Genomic DNA, 16,593 nt, shown 5'->3' on the forward strand with positions numbered 1-16,593 from the left:
AGCAGCAGTGAATTCCATGAGACTTACATCTATTTCCATTGCTACTTCAAAACAATTTGCTCTTTCTCATGCAGTTATTCCCACTTCAGAGAGTAAGGAAAATACAAGTCACATAGGTTCTCCCACCATTGCACTCAAGGCACGCTCCATTAATTATTTAGCTCAAACAGTTTCAGTAAACAAACCATGACCCTGCTCTTGTAAGTCAATCCCTTATAGTTTGGAGGACTGATATACCAACCCCAGTGGTGGTGCCACTGGCACTGCTCTGGGTGGGCTGCTTTTTAATCTTTGTAAACCTGAACTCAGTGGCAATGCATAGGGGGTGCACATGCACCCTTTAAGAGCACTGGTGCACTCCCTGACAGCCAGCATTCCCTGCTTAGGTGATGGGCAGGGGGGGCAGGCAATAGAGTTGGTGCCCACCCCCCCCCACCCCCCAACAGCACCAGTCAGGCAGTGGGGGCACCAGGAGAAGCGATCCCCACAGTCCTCCTGTGGTCAATCGCGCCAACCTGGGAGGGAAGGTTCCCCTGTGGCACAACACTTCCAGGTCAACACAATCAGATTTACACCCCCCCCCCACCCCTCCACCAGTCAGTGTGACTGGCCACGGAGGGACAGCCCCCACCTCCTGGTCGCCGACTGGCTGCTGGTGGGGGGGCAAGTGCCCCCCCTGACTCAGGAGGCACCAGTCTCCTCTAAACAGAGTTCAGCTTCAGGTGCAGCAGTTGCTTCAGGCAGTCTAATTAGCCCCATTACTGAGCCGCACTAATAAGCAGGTCTCAGATACTGTGTAGAGGCTTGCAGTTCAGGAGGTGACCTGCCTGGAGCAGCACAGCACACTTAAGGATGGTATCATAGTGCACTATACCCCCGTCCTTTCTTTCTCCCCTGTACAAGGCATAGCCATCTATACCTGTGGTCCAGTCATAGGTGGAATCCCACCAGGTCTTGGTTATTCCTATGAGACCATAGTAATTTCTGTTTAGCAGAAAGGCCAGTTCAGCCTATTTGTTCCCCAGGCTCCTGGCATTTGTGTACAGGCAAGTGAGTCTATCATTAGAGGCCCTAGGCTTCCCTGCACTCCTAGAAAAGCTGCGTCCCTGGACTGGGGTAGGAGCTCATTCCTCTGAACAACCTGACCTGCTGACTTTATGGTTGACGCTTGGTGGACTTGCACAGGTGGTTATCAACCCATCTCCCAGCAAACTTAGTTTAAAGCCCGGTCAAGCAGGTCAGCCATTCTGGCTGAGAAGAGCTTCTTCCCCAATGGAGCAAAGTGGAAATTGTCCCTTCCCAACAAACCGCTGCCTCTCTCTCCGAAGCGTGGACTCTGGTCGTAAAAGCTGAAGCCTTCACGATGGCACCAGCACCACAGTCTTCTGCTCTCTACTTCAATTTGTCTCTCCCTCCCTGTGACCCATAACCAGAAAGATGGAAGAGAAAACCACCTGTGCCCCCAACCCTTTGAGCCCCGCTCCCAGAGCCCTGTAGTCATTCATAACCTGACTGGGATTGCTCCAAGCCATGTCATTTATGCCCACATGGATAAGGAGCATGGGATAGTGGTCAGAGGACCAGATAAGTTTTGGGATCCTCTCAGCTACATCCCAGATATGGCCCCTGGGAGGCAGCAGGCCCATGAGTCTCTCACTAGAGCAGGACCCCAAAGTGCAGCTTCTGCCATTGGCAGGCCCTTTTAAATCCCGTGCATGTGCAGTGGGCCCACTGCCAGCACTGCAGTGGGCCCAGAGCTCTAGGGGGCCTGGGGGATCCCTGACCCACTGGAGAAGGTGGTGGGTAAGTGCCCCCCCTTCCCCTAACTCACATACTGGGCAGCATCGGTTGCATGGCTCCCTGGGGGGCTGGGCCAAGTAGGAGCCGGGGTGGGGCATGACTTTCCTCGGCTCCTCTCAGCTGCCTCCCACAGCTGTCTAATTCCCACCCACCCCAGGCCCCACTTAACTCCCGGCTGCACTGGGGGTCAAGGTCAGGGGTCCACCACGTGTCTGCTGGGGGTCCTGGGCTCATGGGGACGTGACAGGCTTCTGCTTGTGCAACTCTTGCCAGAGTCAGACCCCAAAGTAAGCCATACTTAAATTCTAACTTCTAGCTTGGTTTAGTTTTTAAACCACTTTCCACATACCACTTCATCATAAAAAAGAAATAAATCAAACCAAAGGCTGCAGTTGCCATAATTTATCAGGCCAATCTGCCATACCCTCTTTGATACACATATTTAATACAGTTTGTAAATATTTGTAACTTAAAACCAGTGACAGGATACAGCAGCAGACTAAGAAACTGGAGACCTTCACTTTAACTCCACCTTTGACAATGACGTGCTGTGATGCTTTGGGCTAGCCCTTAGTCTCTTTGTGCTTCCATTTCCCAGTCACAATGGCAGCAATAAGTATTTGTAAATCTTTTTGGAGAGGCATGGATGAAAAGTGCTAAGAAATTTGCAAACTATATAATGTAAATCCACCATTCTTTGGCAAGTCATAAAAAAAGATGAGAAAAATCTATTAGACAAACATTTTCATCAGCTAATAATAATAATGTGAATGGTGTTTATTTTAGAGTGATGGAAGGCATATTTCTTATCCTTTCTAAAATAGCATGTATATTAAAAAAATAAACTACACAAGTCCCCCCCATTAAGCAATGCATTTAATTTATTACTGTCTTTCTAGGTAGTTTACTTCCCCTGACAGGATACTGATTGAGCTGCCTAAAATGTCACTCACAGCAGGCTATTTATGTGATGACGTTTCTATCATAGTGGAATTGCTATGTCTAACACCTTTTTCTCCTCTCCAAGGATAAAAATTATTTTGCAGACAAAACATGAAGTTGTCCAAGAATTTAAAGGAAAAGATATACTCCCTTTCTTCATTCAGTATAAAATTATTATATTTTTAAGCATTTGATTTTGTCACTGTTAAAAGACAATACATTGAATATGTATATTACATGCAAAACACTACATTAAAAGAACATGAGGATTGCAAAGTCAAGCACTCAAAAGTTACAACTGCCTAAGGTTGCCTATGCAACCTTAATTCAATCTCCTTCGTGCATATGTATTATGCAGACTTTAATTACATGATCACATACTACTTTTCTCCACAGGACCATGTCTCATTCAGATGACAGGCTGAGTGTTGCTCATTGGATGCGTAGTTATTCAATGTTTTGTTTTATTCTCATTGTTCACTTTGCAGCCCCAGGCCCTATATATTTAAGAGACTTTTCAAACCCTGCTCTGAAGATAGAATTATTCATGTCCTTATTGGCTTTGCTAATGCACCATCGCTATATTATCTAAGTGCTACACAAGCATTAATTAATGTATCTTAACTAAACCCCCATCAGGTGAAGAAGCAATGTTATCCCCATTTTACAGATGGAGAATGGGAGGCACAGATTCATTCACTCATTTTGCATGTTCAACTTAAGACACCTAAGACCTGGTTTTTTAGTGTTGCTTTAGGCAGCAGATGACACTTTATATGTTCAAAGCACAGTTCCTATTGGTTTCAGGTGCAGGTACGAGTGCTTAGCACTCCTACACATCAACCCCCAGGGCCTCAAATCAGATATGCAGGACTATATGGAACTAGCCAACACATGTGAAAGTACGGTTTAAGTGAGTTGCCCAATACAGGAACTTTTTGGCAGAGGCAGGAAGAGTACCCAAACTTCAGTGAAACATTCATCTGCCTTAGCCATAAGAATGCCCTTTTCCTCCCTCACAATCATCCTGAATCAGCCACAGAATCATAGAGAAATAGGCCTGGAAGGGATCTTGGGAAATATCTAATCCAACTCCCTGTTCAACATAGGATTGTCTCTAGGCTTTCTGTTTCTGTACCTAGGGCTGCAGTGGTATGCAGCATCCAGAAAAAGCAGTTGCAAGGAAAATCCTGCTCGGGCCTGACTTTCTGGGGTACAACATGCCCAGAGACAGAATTTTTGGAAGCTCAGCTGCTGGATTCTAAGCAGTGTCTATTGAGTGGGTCCACTGAGATTTTTCAAAGGCTCAGAAACTGGCCAAAGTGGGTGGTATCTCACAAGAATGGCAATAAGTACATCCCCTACAACAGGAGGCTACCCCTCGCTCCTCCAAATTTCAAGTACTTTTTCCACAGGACAGAGGCATTAGCACTCCTTAACAAAATGCTTGTAAAACATTTTCTTGAAATCAGGCAAAACAAGACATTCCTCTCTAATTTTGTCCTAGAAATGACTAAACTATTTCTGCTGCAACTTAACAAACAAAAAAGGAAGTCTGAGGCATGCAAACTTTCACTTCAAATTATATACACTTAGCAAATTTATAAGCAACTGAAAACCAAGTCTTATAATGAGAAATGTTGGGCAAACTTAACTATAGGAAGCACTTCCATCTCCACTATAATTAATACCTCCTTTGAGAAGATGGTTTGTTACACAGGAAGTAGGCAGGCTGTGCAACAATTCTGGGTGTACTCACACAAAGTAGCCAGTCTGTACTTTGAGGACCCATTCAAGCCATTGATGATATAAAACTAACAGGCATCAAATGATTTATGCCACCTAATCAGTACTCAAAAGCAAAGTGGTGCACTTAGTGCAGCAGAGAAACAAAATAACAGCAACAGCAAACAAAACAGGGCAATTAAATCTCCTTTTCTACAATTCTTTGTGTGGACAAGCAGAAAAAGTAATTTGGGATGTAGGGATGTCAGAAGTGGGAATTGCAACTGAAAATGAATCCCTGGGTTGTTCAGCCAATTCAATCATTTGACCCTGACCCAGCCATTTTTGCTTTAGACAGTGGGTGCCATATTTGCCCCTTTATCATGACCAACAATAATCTCTGTACACTTCTTTCAGTGGGTATTATTAGCTGTCTTAGTGACCAGACAAGCTATATGAGACAAGAGGACAGAGAATTAAGTTGTCAGTGTTGCTTGGCAGAATGACACCTTAAACAGCATGATTGCCATCTGTATTTTCTTCCATCTTATCCCAAACCCTGTCCACCCTCCTCTTCTGTTGACACTTCTGATAGCTGATTTTCCTCCAATGCAGCCTTCTATACATTTTCTGATTAAATGTGTTAAACACTATTCATCCCTGGTATATTTGCTCAAAAAATGAAAACCTAAACACTGCACTTGTTAGGGTCCCCCCCCTTTCTAAATTAGAAAAATATTTTTCACTACTCATTTGTTTTTTTACATTATCCTGACATCTCCTCTTTAAAAGAACAATGAAAGGCACGCTTTCACTACAAACACAGATAAAATATGTTAACAAACTGTTTTTCTCTACTGCAGAACTGCTAAGTAATAGGGATTTGCATGACTAAGCTTCTACTGTGCTGACATATGCAAAACTTAGGAACAATCACTCTTTCCAGTTTGACAACATTTAAAAGAGAAACATTGCCTGTGCTTTCCTTTAGGACACTATCAAACTTGTACATGAATGATACCATTGAACCAAATCAATTTTAAAACAAGTATTTAAATGTTGGGTTCTCATAAGTACAGATCTTTGAATGGCAGCTTTATTATATGAGCTAAAGGTCATAAGGGACTAACGCTACCAAGCATATTTCATTTGATATGTCCCAACCAGAAGCTGCCATAATATTTTCAATACTCATCTTTAAAACTAAAAGGTGTATTTAGTCTATTGAGTAATTTACAGAAGTCCTGAATCCCAGACAAATATACCTCACCAGAAAAACCATCCAGCTAAAGAGTAGGTTTAAAAGATTCTATCGAAATGTTTAAACCTGAGTGTTTAAGGGTAGCTCGCATACCTGTAAGTAGTAGCAGCCCAGTTTCCATGGTTGCTTGAACATCCACAAGTCCTGCTGACTTGGGGGTAGTGATAGGTTCCTGGCTTCCACGAAAATTAGGCTCCTTTTGTTAGGGGACTGTTATGGATTTAAGCGCATAATTTTAAGCAGCCACATTCCAAAATACGGCTAACACAGAACTTTCTTAACATGTGCCAACAGCAAGTTTCTCAAGGCTTGCCTCCTGTCATACTGCTCCTTTTACTCTGTCCTGTATCTGCAATCTAGAGTTTTGTATGGACCATGGTAAAGTAGAAACAAAATATTACCAGTCTAAGCTCAGATATTCAAAGGGATGTAGGTGCCTAACTCCTGCTTAACCCCCTTTATCTGTCATGGAAGTCAGGTGCCTAAAACTATTTGAAGACTGGGAGCTTATGCTTAAAACAAACTGAGTTTGGTTGCTAGTCTCTAGTCTCAGTTGTTTCATACATTTGCTTTGTAAAGTCAGACAAGCCACTTTCTCTTTGTACTTTGTTTCCCTCATCTCTAAAAATGAGTGTTACAAGGTTGCAGCCATATTTTTTATGTTTGAGCAAATGCACCGAGATCTTCTGATTAGGTATAAAGCAGCATGGAGAATTATCATCTCAATTCCGATACGTTCCAAACTGTCTCTGTTTAGCAGCAGTCTCTTCATCAAGAAGGCTGTCAGACTAGCAGTTGGCATTGGTGGATTATATATTTTTTAAATATTTAAAATTTATTTACTTTATTTAGCCAAATCCAAGATAACTTTGAATTTAAGACAACCCCCAACAACTAATAATTAGATTCTAGACATGGAAAACATAAATTTGCTATAATTTTCCATCTACAGAATCTAATTATTGGGGGTCATCTTAAATTCTCCCTCCCCCCCTCAGCTGTAGTGGGAAAGGCTGCAGCAGGGGAGCAGGTTGGGGGGCAGTCAAATAGCCTGCCCCTGTCCCTTGCCTCCTGATGCCTGTTCCCCACACTAGTCCCCTTGCCACGTGCCTCCTCCCATGACTGCCCGCTGCCACTCGCCCCAACTGCCATCTACCCCCCATCCCAGAGTGTCTGAGCCCCACCATACCTTTTCCTCTGCTCCCTGTACCTGCCCCCTTCTGTGATGCCTGCAACCCAGGGAACCTGCCTGCTCCAGGCCACTTGCCCCCCTGCTGCCACCTACCCTCAGGTGTGGCTCCAGCTCTGCTTCTAGCCCTGCTTTGGCCAGGCAGCAGTAGCTACAGCAGCAGCAGCCCTGGCCCTGAGATTAGGCTGGACCTGGAGCTGGAGCTACTGCCAGTGCCTGGCTGGGAGGGGGCTGGAGCCACCATGGGCTCAGTGCTCCGTGCCATGGGGCTGGGGCCAGAGCTGGAGCTGTGACTGAGGGTAAAAAGTGACAGTAGCATGGGAATCAGGGTCAGAGGTGGCAGGGGGCAGGGCAGCAGCTGCAGCTTCAACTCTGACCACGATGCCCAAGTTGGGGTTGGGGCCAGCACTGGAGCCAATGCTGCAGCCACTGCAGTAGCCACTTGCTCCCTGCCTTGTACTCAAATGCAAGACAAGGGGCTTTTTTCCCCATTTGGAATGGAGGGAACTCATCATGGATTAGAGTCAATTCTTATATTATGAAATCTCTAAATGGCTCTACTTTTGCTTAAAGTTGTTCCAGTGCAGTGTAAATATTTTCCTCTGTCATGCCAATGAGCTCTTCAGACCAAGCTAGTCAGTCTCTACTACTTCAGGGATACATTTTGACTAAGCTAATACCCTGAGTAAAAGTGTGGTCATTTAGAGGCTCTCTGGGGGATAGGTAGTTGCTTATACCAAATGGTACAATAATTTGCTTACAAATTAGGAACTGTTAAAAGGAGACAATTTTTTTTTCCATTATGGCCCAAATCTAAAGTTGGACGAGGTCTCCACTCTGAAAACACCAATGAGCTTCTGAGTAACCTGGCATCCACAGTAGTATAAGGACATAGCTGAGCACCTGGGGCACAGGGCCGGTGGTGACTTCCAGTTGCAATTCCATGACATTTTTTCATGCCCTCCCCAGCTGCACTGAGGGCAGTTGCCTGTTCACCCCACCCTAGCTTTGCCACTGAGCACCAAAGTCAGTTCAGTGCTGCTCTACATCAGGTATTTAGGTAATGCAGTAAAAACGTCCCTTAGCTGTTTATCTATTAATTCTTCAGAGTTCCTCTCCATGAGAGAACAACTGCATGTTCTTTCTCCAGAATCATATCTACTTATTTTACCAACAGGACAGTTGACTCCTATTACCACTGCCAATACAACTATGCAGAAGGCAGGGCAGGGTGGCATCTCAGAGTGCAACTGGCTCAGAGGGACATGAGCTTTCATAGGCAACAGCTACATCAGATGCTATGAATGGACTACGCCGCTCAGAAGCACCTGATCTCTAGGGTGCCACCCTGCCCTAACTTCCGCATGACTTCAGATTAACACAACTAACTACTACCTCTGCGCTCCATGCAGCTATGAGAGACCTTGCACACTATGCACAGCATTACTACATAAATTATAACTGTAGGATCCTTATTGCTGATGATGTGTGAACAAGGAAGAACCCAGGCTCAATTCAAGATTCCAAACAGAGTTAGATGTGACAGTCAAATAAAATCCATTGTTCCCCTTTATTTGTCATCTAAATAGATTTGATCAGAAAATCATTAAGACAAAACTAGAATGCAGCAATACTAGTTTTAACAGCTCAGGCAAAACATTTTTTCCAATGTTCAGTGTAAACTTCCTTTTGTTCATGGTTTTTTTGCATTGGCTGCTGATTTAAATGCCGCCAATGTACATATGGTTTGCAAATTAATTCTTCTTGTAATAAGAATAGAATTATATTGTCCCAGGGTAAAGAGAGCTGGACAGAAATCCTGTGTTGTAATTTGCATGTTTAGATTTGTGGCCATGCAGTGTATGTAGCAGATGTCCCTGGAGCAGCTTATTTTTCTACTCGTCTTGTTTGGATTGTACCATGATTGTCTTGGGCTGCACTTTTCAAACCTTGGAAAAAAATGAGAGGGCAATGCACACCTGGCTACGCACTGTTGTCTAAAAACTGGATTGACAGAACAAACAGGTTTAATTTTTAACTTTCAATGAGTGTGGAAAAAGTAATTTACTGTAACAAATCGATAATGGCAACACTTAACAATGAATATTGCTGATTTTTAGGACCTAATGGCTCGGATGCTTCATTAAAGTAACAATGAACATTTTTCATTTGAGAAATGAAAAACGCAAAAAGGTACGTGCGTTTATTTGCTTCATATCCGAACAGAGTCCTAGTGTCAGATTTTCCATTTTCTGTTTTTATAGTATCTGAAAGCATACAGTTACTTCACTGAGACGTCAATTTATAACAATTCTTCTGCAGCCAAAAAAGACATATTGCTACTGTGACAGGACCCACCTCAGAGGCCTGCCATAGTACCACCTAGCAGTCTAACTAATCTTGTCCCACTTACTCTCACCTGGTCTCACTGAAGTAGCCTCCTAATCCTTCCTGCCATGCCTTGCTGGAATATTAATATAAATTAGGTAGGCTAGCCTCAGAGACCAGAATACAGCCTTTGGTGTCTCACTCCATCCTGTTCATCATGGGGTGACCCGTCCCTCTCTCACCCTCCCTGTCCTGTACCCCCAAGCACCAGAGTACCCAGCTCCAAATGGGGGATGCTCTCCCTAGTTACCCATGTGGCCAGTCTCCACCAGTCTCTTGTGGGATCTCCCTCACTAGCCAGATCCAGCAGTTTGGCTCTGAAGCCTAGACCCAGTAACTAAAAAACCCAATATTTCACCAGCACCAATCCCAGCTTTACAGGCTACCAACCTCTGCAAACTGAAACTGCCAACAGTGCCCTCTAGAGTAGTGGGTCTCAACCTTTTTGTACCAGGACCCATTTGTAACCACTGACGACCAGTCTCAACCCAGTGTCCCACATTCCCAACCCACTGCCCCCACCCCCAGTCCCCCCAGTGTATGGGACAGGGAGTGGAGGGGTGGGTCAAGGGGAGGAGGGTATGTAGAGCATGGGGGGCCTTCAAGCAGCCCCTTGCAGGATGAAACTGACAGCCTGCAAGGGAAAACCCATGGTTTCCCACATTTTAAGTTTGTTGATCCATTTTTAAAGTTTGTTCGTGACCCTTTCATACATTCTTGAGACCCACTTATGGGTTGAGACCCATGGGTTGAGAAACACTGCTCTAGAGCACCCCTTTGTGGCCTCCTGCCTCCCTTTTAGCCAGTCCCAAGCTTTGCAGATGTCAAACAATCAACATACACATTCAACTGAATAACCAACCTGTCTAGGTACCCTCACCATAAAGAGGATCTCCCTTTATCCCTGCTTGCCTACTGCCACCTGCTCCCAGGGATAACTTACCCTTCTGTGGATCATTAGTTCTCCCATCTCCCCAAGAAGCTCTTCTTGCCCACGACACTCAGAACCAGAGTAGCCTTCAGGCCCTTACTAATCCCACCCCCTTCCAGTCACCCAAGTCAAGTGTCTTAGGGTCCAGCATAGTGGTTTCCATCAGCCAATATACAGGCTTGTTTTTCCTCAACCTGCTTCCCTGTGAGCAGGTTCACAGCTCTGGGGCCGACTTCCCTCAATCAAACACCCTCTATGCTGCCTTGCAGCCAAGACAGCTTCTTTGCATGCTGCCCTCTACAATGTCTTACAGCCACTTAGTTCTGATGCTTGGCCCTACCCAGTGGCAGGGGGGACTTGGTTGCCTAATTACCAGTAGCCTGTTCAGATCTGCTGCAGCTGCTCTTTTATCCACTGCCTGGAGCCAAAGCCTGCTAGGCTATCTCCTTTTCCATCTTACTCCAGATACATAGCCTGCAGGTTTTCCAGAACTTTGAACCTACTCCTTTTCCCTTTCAGCTACCTATTCCTCACTGTTGGCCATCAGTCAGCTGTCTCTTCTCTTAAAGTAACAGGAGGTTAAGGACCCCCCACAATCATGGCCTATGATTTTGACACCACATATCTTTTACCTTCATATTTTTTATTAGTATCCAGGTGCCATATAAAAATAATAAAAACACACATCATAATAGTTTATAATAAAAACGGATATTTTTTCACATACCTTCCCACCAGCTGCAAGAAGTTAGGCAACTGGCTATCAGCATGAAACTGTTATGTTACCTTTTATGATCTCACTGTATAATGGGAAGTCTGCAGTAGAATAACAGGACAGATCATTTGCAATCCTAGAGAAAGCCAGATTTCACAGCTTCATAGTAACTCAAGGAATTTGTATTCTTTCCCAGAATAATTCTGCTGAAGTCAATGGAAGTAGTTTGGAAAAATGCGAAACAGTAGTCAACTGTGAGTTGCCTGATTTTAAAAAATGTGACAATGGCTTAAGCCAAATTTATGAAAGAGGCTCAAGTATCCATTTGTGGTAGAGAAATTTGATTATGCATTAATATCTTATCTCTCCCAAAGAAAGTGTGTTATTTTTATTCACTGAAATATGCAAGTCAATCTCCACCTATTGTCAGAGGTGAACTTTTGGACTGCAGATGACGAGTTACACAATAGAAGATTAATGCGATTACACTGAAAGAAAGTGAAATTCTGAAAATTAATATAGTCTGAATTAATATATGGTGGGACAATTTGGTTTTAGAGTCTGAATGTGTTGCAGTTGTGATCAAACCTTCAGTGAACATGATGTCTGTCCTGGTTATAAGGCTAACTTAAGCAGCAGCTATGTTTCTCATATGTCACTGCTGGATCTGATGTTAAAATAACTCTATTTGCTAGTATCAAATTACATGTTAATAGTCAGTCCAGATGTGCCACTATCATATCATGTAGGAGATGTGACTTAGAGATAAATTAAAAAAATTTCCTAAAACTCACCAACAATCACCAAATATTCAGAGGGGTCATTATCACTAAAAGGTAAATGTGACTAGTCCCTGTCAATAAATGATAACATTCCTAGTGACTTTTGCATAGGCTGTTAGCCCTGGAAATTCCCAGAATCATGACCACAAGAAAACCAGATATATAAGAGTGAAACCTTCCCAGGAATTAATGCTTTGGTAACACTCTCTTAAAGTTAACATCTCATTTTCCTTCCATATCTCATGACTGTTGCAGTTAACAAAGAGTCTTTTAATTCTTCTACTGAAGAAACAGGGTAGGAGAGGAAAAAATACTATGCTCAAGCTCATGTGATTTTCTTCTCAATAAATCTAAATGTATGTTGTTCCTCCCAAAACCTCCTCCTACTGAGCAGAGATACAAGCATGAAGTTGCTTAGCCTGGTTAAATTTAATGTGTGTTCCTCTGCTCTTGTGAAACCTGACATACGGTGAATGCACTGAGGCTTGCAAAAACAACAATGATTCACTATTAATCATTTAAGAAATAGGCTTGCCACTTTAGAGATTCAGGGTAACCCTGTATTTCTGGAAAAGTGTATTTACATCCCAAATGTTATTACATTATGAGATTTAGATTGAGATTATGGCAGTAAGAGTCTGTGGCCTAAACCACAGAATCCAGATTCTGATTCAGTTTAAAGAAGTTTGGAGTTTACAGTCTGAATACATATTTAACTTGTGCAGTACCATGTGTGATGAATGTGCGTATTGTTGAGACATAAGCATTGATTCCACAGCTAGGTTGCATGGATAGCTGTTCTCTCTTACATTTCAGTTACTAAATTCTCTCTCTAAATTTGACAGAATAGCTTTCCACAGGATGATCACAATTTAAATTCCCCTTACTTTAGTAAAGTATTTAGCAACTTTTGTAGAGAAAATATTTTACAAGCTCCCTTTTTTTTTTTGAAACTCTCCCATTTTTTTCACCAATCTGTGGGTTTCTACAAAAAAATGAGAGTCTAAAATGCAATGCTTTACACGTATGCTCTAATAACATCTTAGATCAGTGGTTCTCAACCCTCTTAGGCTCCAGCACCCCTCCATAACTCCTGTGAATTGAGGGATAAACCAATTCATTAATTTATTTGTTGCAGTACTTAACTCCTGGTGGGCAGGTGGGAAGAAGAATGACTCACTGCTCTGCAAGGAGTCAGGACAATCATGAGCTTACCTCCTTGCAGTGGGGAAGGAGGGGAGGAGCAAGAGGTCTGTCAGGGACAAACTTGTGCTCACCTTCTTGCACTGGAGCCAGGCAGAGATAAGCCTGAACTTACCTGATTGTATAGCGGCTGGGCAGGGAAGAGCAAGAGCTTATTTCTTCACACTCCAAGACATCCTCAAAAGAAGCTTGAGGCACCCAAGAGTGCCATGCTATCCCTGCTGAGAACCGTTGTCTTACAAATAGGCCATTCCTCGTGTTAAATTGAAGTGCATCTCCCTTATTTAGAGCAACTCAAAAATTCTCAACAGTGCCCCGAGATCCTTTTAAAGGTGCTATACAATATTAGCACAGTTAGACATACAAGCACCTGCACATGATTCACAAGATAAATGCAGAGATTTCAAATAGGAATCTGTAGAGTAAAAATATTCTGACCTGTTGTGATCTTTCTGAGTCCTTTGCCATAGAAAAATTGCTCTGTAATCTTCCATAGTCAGAAAACAAGCTTAACTAAGAGCTGGCATTTTCCAAGGGATGCTGTAAGACTAATGAAAGGTGCCTGGAATCCTAAATGATTGAGAACCATTGGAGTAAGTAGTCTGTGCCATGCAAAGCATAGCTAAAGGATGTGCTCAAATTCACCAGGGCCTATCTTGCTAGCTCTCAACAGCTCTGATCTTCGGGAACTAGGAAGACAAGCTAGCCAACATATGTGGACTGTGAAGGAGAAATGGAGTGCCTCAGAGCCACAGAGGGATGTGGGATGAGCAGGTATATATGGATGGAGTAGTCACAGCAAGTAGAAGCAAGGTGGATTAAAGGGTTGGTTGCAGAGCTCTTGGGAGAGGCAGGGAATTTTACAAGGAACATGTGGGAGTAGGGAGTGTAAAAAGGATTAGGGTAAAAGAACTGTGGAAATGGGGGCTGAAGTAAGGGGAACCCAGTGTTTCTGAGCTGAGACACTTCATTTTGGTGAACTCTCTGAGCAATGAAATGGGGAACTCTTCAACTGCTGAAGTCTGAGTATAATGAGGTGGACTCCTCCATTCCTAACACGTCAGCTCTATAGCACACCAGACAGCAGTGCCAAGGGAGTCTAGAGTCTGTACCAAATCATCAGTGCGTCAAAGGCTCCTCACAGATTTGTTGCCTTCCTGCACTGGGGAGTTAGAGCAACAGCATCAGGGCCTTCCTTCATGAGAGAGTACATCAGCAACGGAACGCTGTCATCTCCCTAGAGACTACCCATCTGAATACAACTGATAGAAGAATTAGAGATGATCACGAAACAAAATCCCAGCATCAACCTGAATCTTCATGAATGTTGGTGAGCCCTGGACTTCAGTCCATACCTTTTGGGCTGAGGCACATCTCTAATGTAAGTCAAAATTGAAAAAACTACAGGCAGATCTCTTGTGTTCCATTGCTTATCTCCTTTTTTATTGTAGTGAAGTGTGTGGCACCAAATACATTGCATAAAAATAACCCAACAAACTTCAAATATCTTCATGAATTAAGACTTCCTCCTGACACACCAATTACACTAACAGAACTAGGAAACTAGTTTTTAAGGCCTTTTTCTCAGGGTAGGAGTTCCTATATTTTTCTTGGTATATGTCCAATAAATTAAGGAATTGCATAGGGGCCAGGTATAAACTCTATCTACTCCAGCATCAGTGTTAGCAATCTTAAATAAGATGCAGTCTCCCTAATAATAAGGATTCTTTCCAAGGTAGTGACTATTGTTCTTTTGGCTCTATTTACAGTGAGTTTTCCATTTAAACATACTTCTCAAAGAAAATGCTAACAGTAAAATCTAGTGTAGATGAGGCCTTAAATAATAGGTTATGACACCTCAGACTATGCTGACAGAAGATGACGTGACAGGTGACTTTTGTAGTTAGACCAATTACTCCTACCTGGAGCTCCTGATCATTCAGGAAATGTAAGCAGTGGGGGAAAAATGATATGTTGTGCAAGGCTGCAAAAGACACATCAGGTGAGTCCATTCAGAAGTGCTCTTGCAGAAGCAAGAATCAAGATGATTCTACAAACCAAACCTGCTTTATCTGCTTCTAAATCCTTTACTCTTTGGGGTTGCTGATGAAAATCATGTTCTCTCCAAAAGAAGTTGCAGCAAGATTGAGTGAAGAAAGCTAGATTGATAAATCCAGTATGTATTTTACAGAGCATGGTATTTTTGATTTTCCTAATTAGGGAGGTTCTGCTGAAACTCTCAAGTTCCCTTTTAACGTCAGCACTTCATAGCCCTAGAGGCACTGTTTAGAGCACTACTGTCTCTCTAGGCTAATTCTTTTTTAGACAGAGTCCCTAGGCATCTTGGGTACATGGACTCTATTGACTACTTACTTCTAAAAAGCATGCATGTCAAGAGAGTTCTTAACCTAGAGGCTCTGAACAGGGTTTGATGGAACTGCAAATGTGTTCATGTCTGGTCTATACTAGTATGCTGTACAGTCAGGGCTGTACTGCTGCTACAAAGGCAGGAAAATTCCCTAAAACTCTCAGTATAGAGGCAGCTCTGGAGCAATGGTCACTTTACAATAAGGAAAAACTGCATCAAGACCTTATTCAGATTTCTTCCTTTATTTGATTTAATATAGGGCTAGACTAAAGCACATGTTCTTTTGACATACGCCACAACAGGAAGCAGCATGTGAAGAAACCTCCTTAAAAACAAGATTCCACTTATTTTTAATGTTTCTTTCATATAAGACAAAATAACTCTTTAGAATTAACTAATCTATATGATGCTCCCTGCTTGGACAACTGATCTGGTAATTCTGGCCCTATCTGTAGACTGACTCTTTGTCTAGCTACGTAGGATGGGAGTTTTGTCATTGACTTAAGTGGGGCTATGATTAAACACTGCATATCTATATATTTTTGGTACATGTCCAACAAGTTAAGGGATTGCATGGGGTCAGGTATAAGCCGTATCCACCCCAACATCAGTGTTGGCAATCTTAAATGAGTTGCAGGACACCTGGGATCTTGACTACCACGAGACAACTCCTTTCTACTATGAGGCACGCCACTAGATGTACCCACCAATGGCAAGGCCAATACCCCAATTCCATCCTGTCTTCAATGTCCATTTCATTTACTGATTTTAAAGAAGTTATACCAGCAATATGTTATTCAACTGGCATTTCACTGTTTTTCTCACATACCACCCCGCCCTCAAATAAGAGATGCACCTTGTTTTTAGAAGGCTGAATGTAGAAAAAAAGGTTTTTCCAAAGTCATAGCCCAGAGCTTTTTCTTGAAGATACTGTGCACCCACCACAGTACTACTTATCCCCCATACCCTTGCTATGGGATAAAATTTGCCAAAAACTGGTGCAAATTTGAGTGATTATAAAGGGATTAACATTGGATTGTATCCCCTTCCATTTCCTGCAAGGGACAGAGAATCTGGCAGCCATTTTAAACATAGTGCCTTTATCCTTCTGGGCTTTCATTCAGTGAAGTTTTGGCAAAGGAAATCAGCTGCCCTGCTTAAGATACATACTCCACTTTTGGAGAGCTGATTTTTTGGGGGAAAGGTGCATGCAGGAAGTGAGTAAATACGGTATTTGCTTTTGAACTGCATTAATTAAAGGTTAATTCTGCTCCTAATGAGAACCATCT

This window comes from Alligator sinensis, unplaced genomic scaffold (assembly GCF_000455745.1).
Source record: "Alligator sinensis unplaced genomic scaffold, ASM45574v1 scaffold928_1, whole genome shotgun sequence".
Classification (NCBI taxonomy): domain Eukaryota; kingdom Metazoa; phylum Chordata; order Crocodylia; family Alligatoridae; genus Alligator; species Alligator sinensis.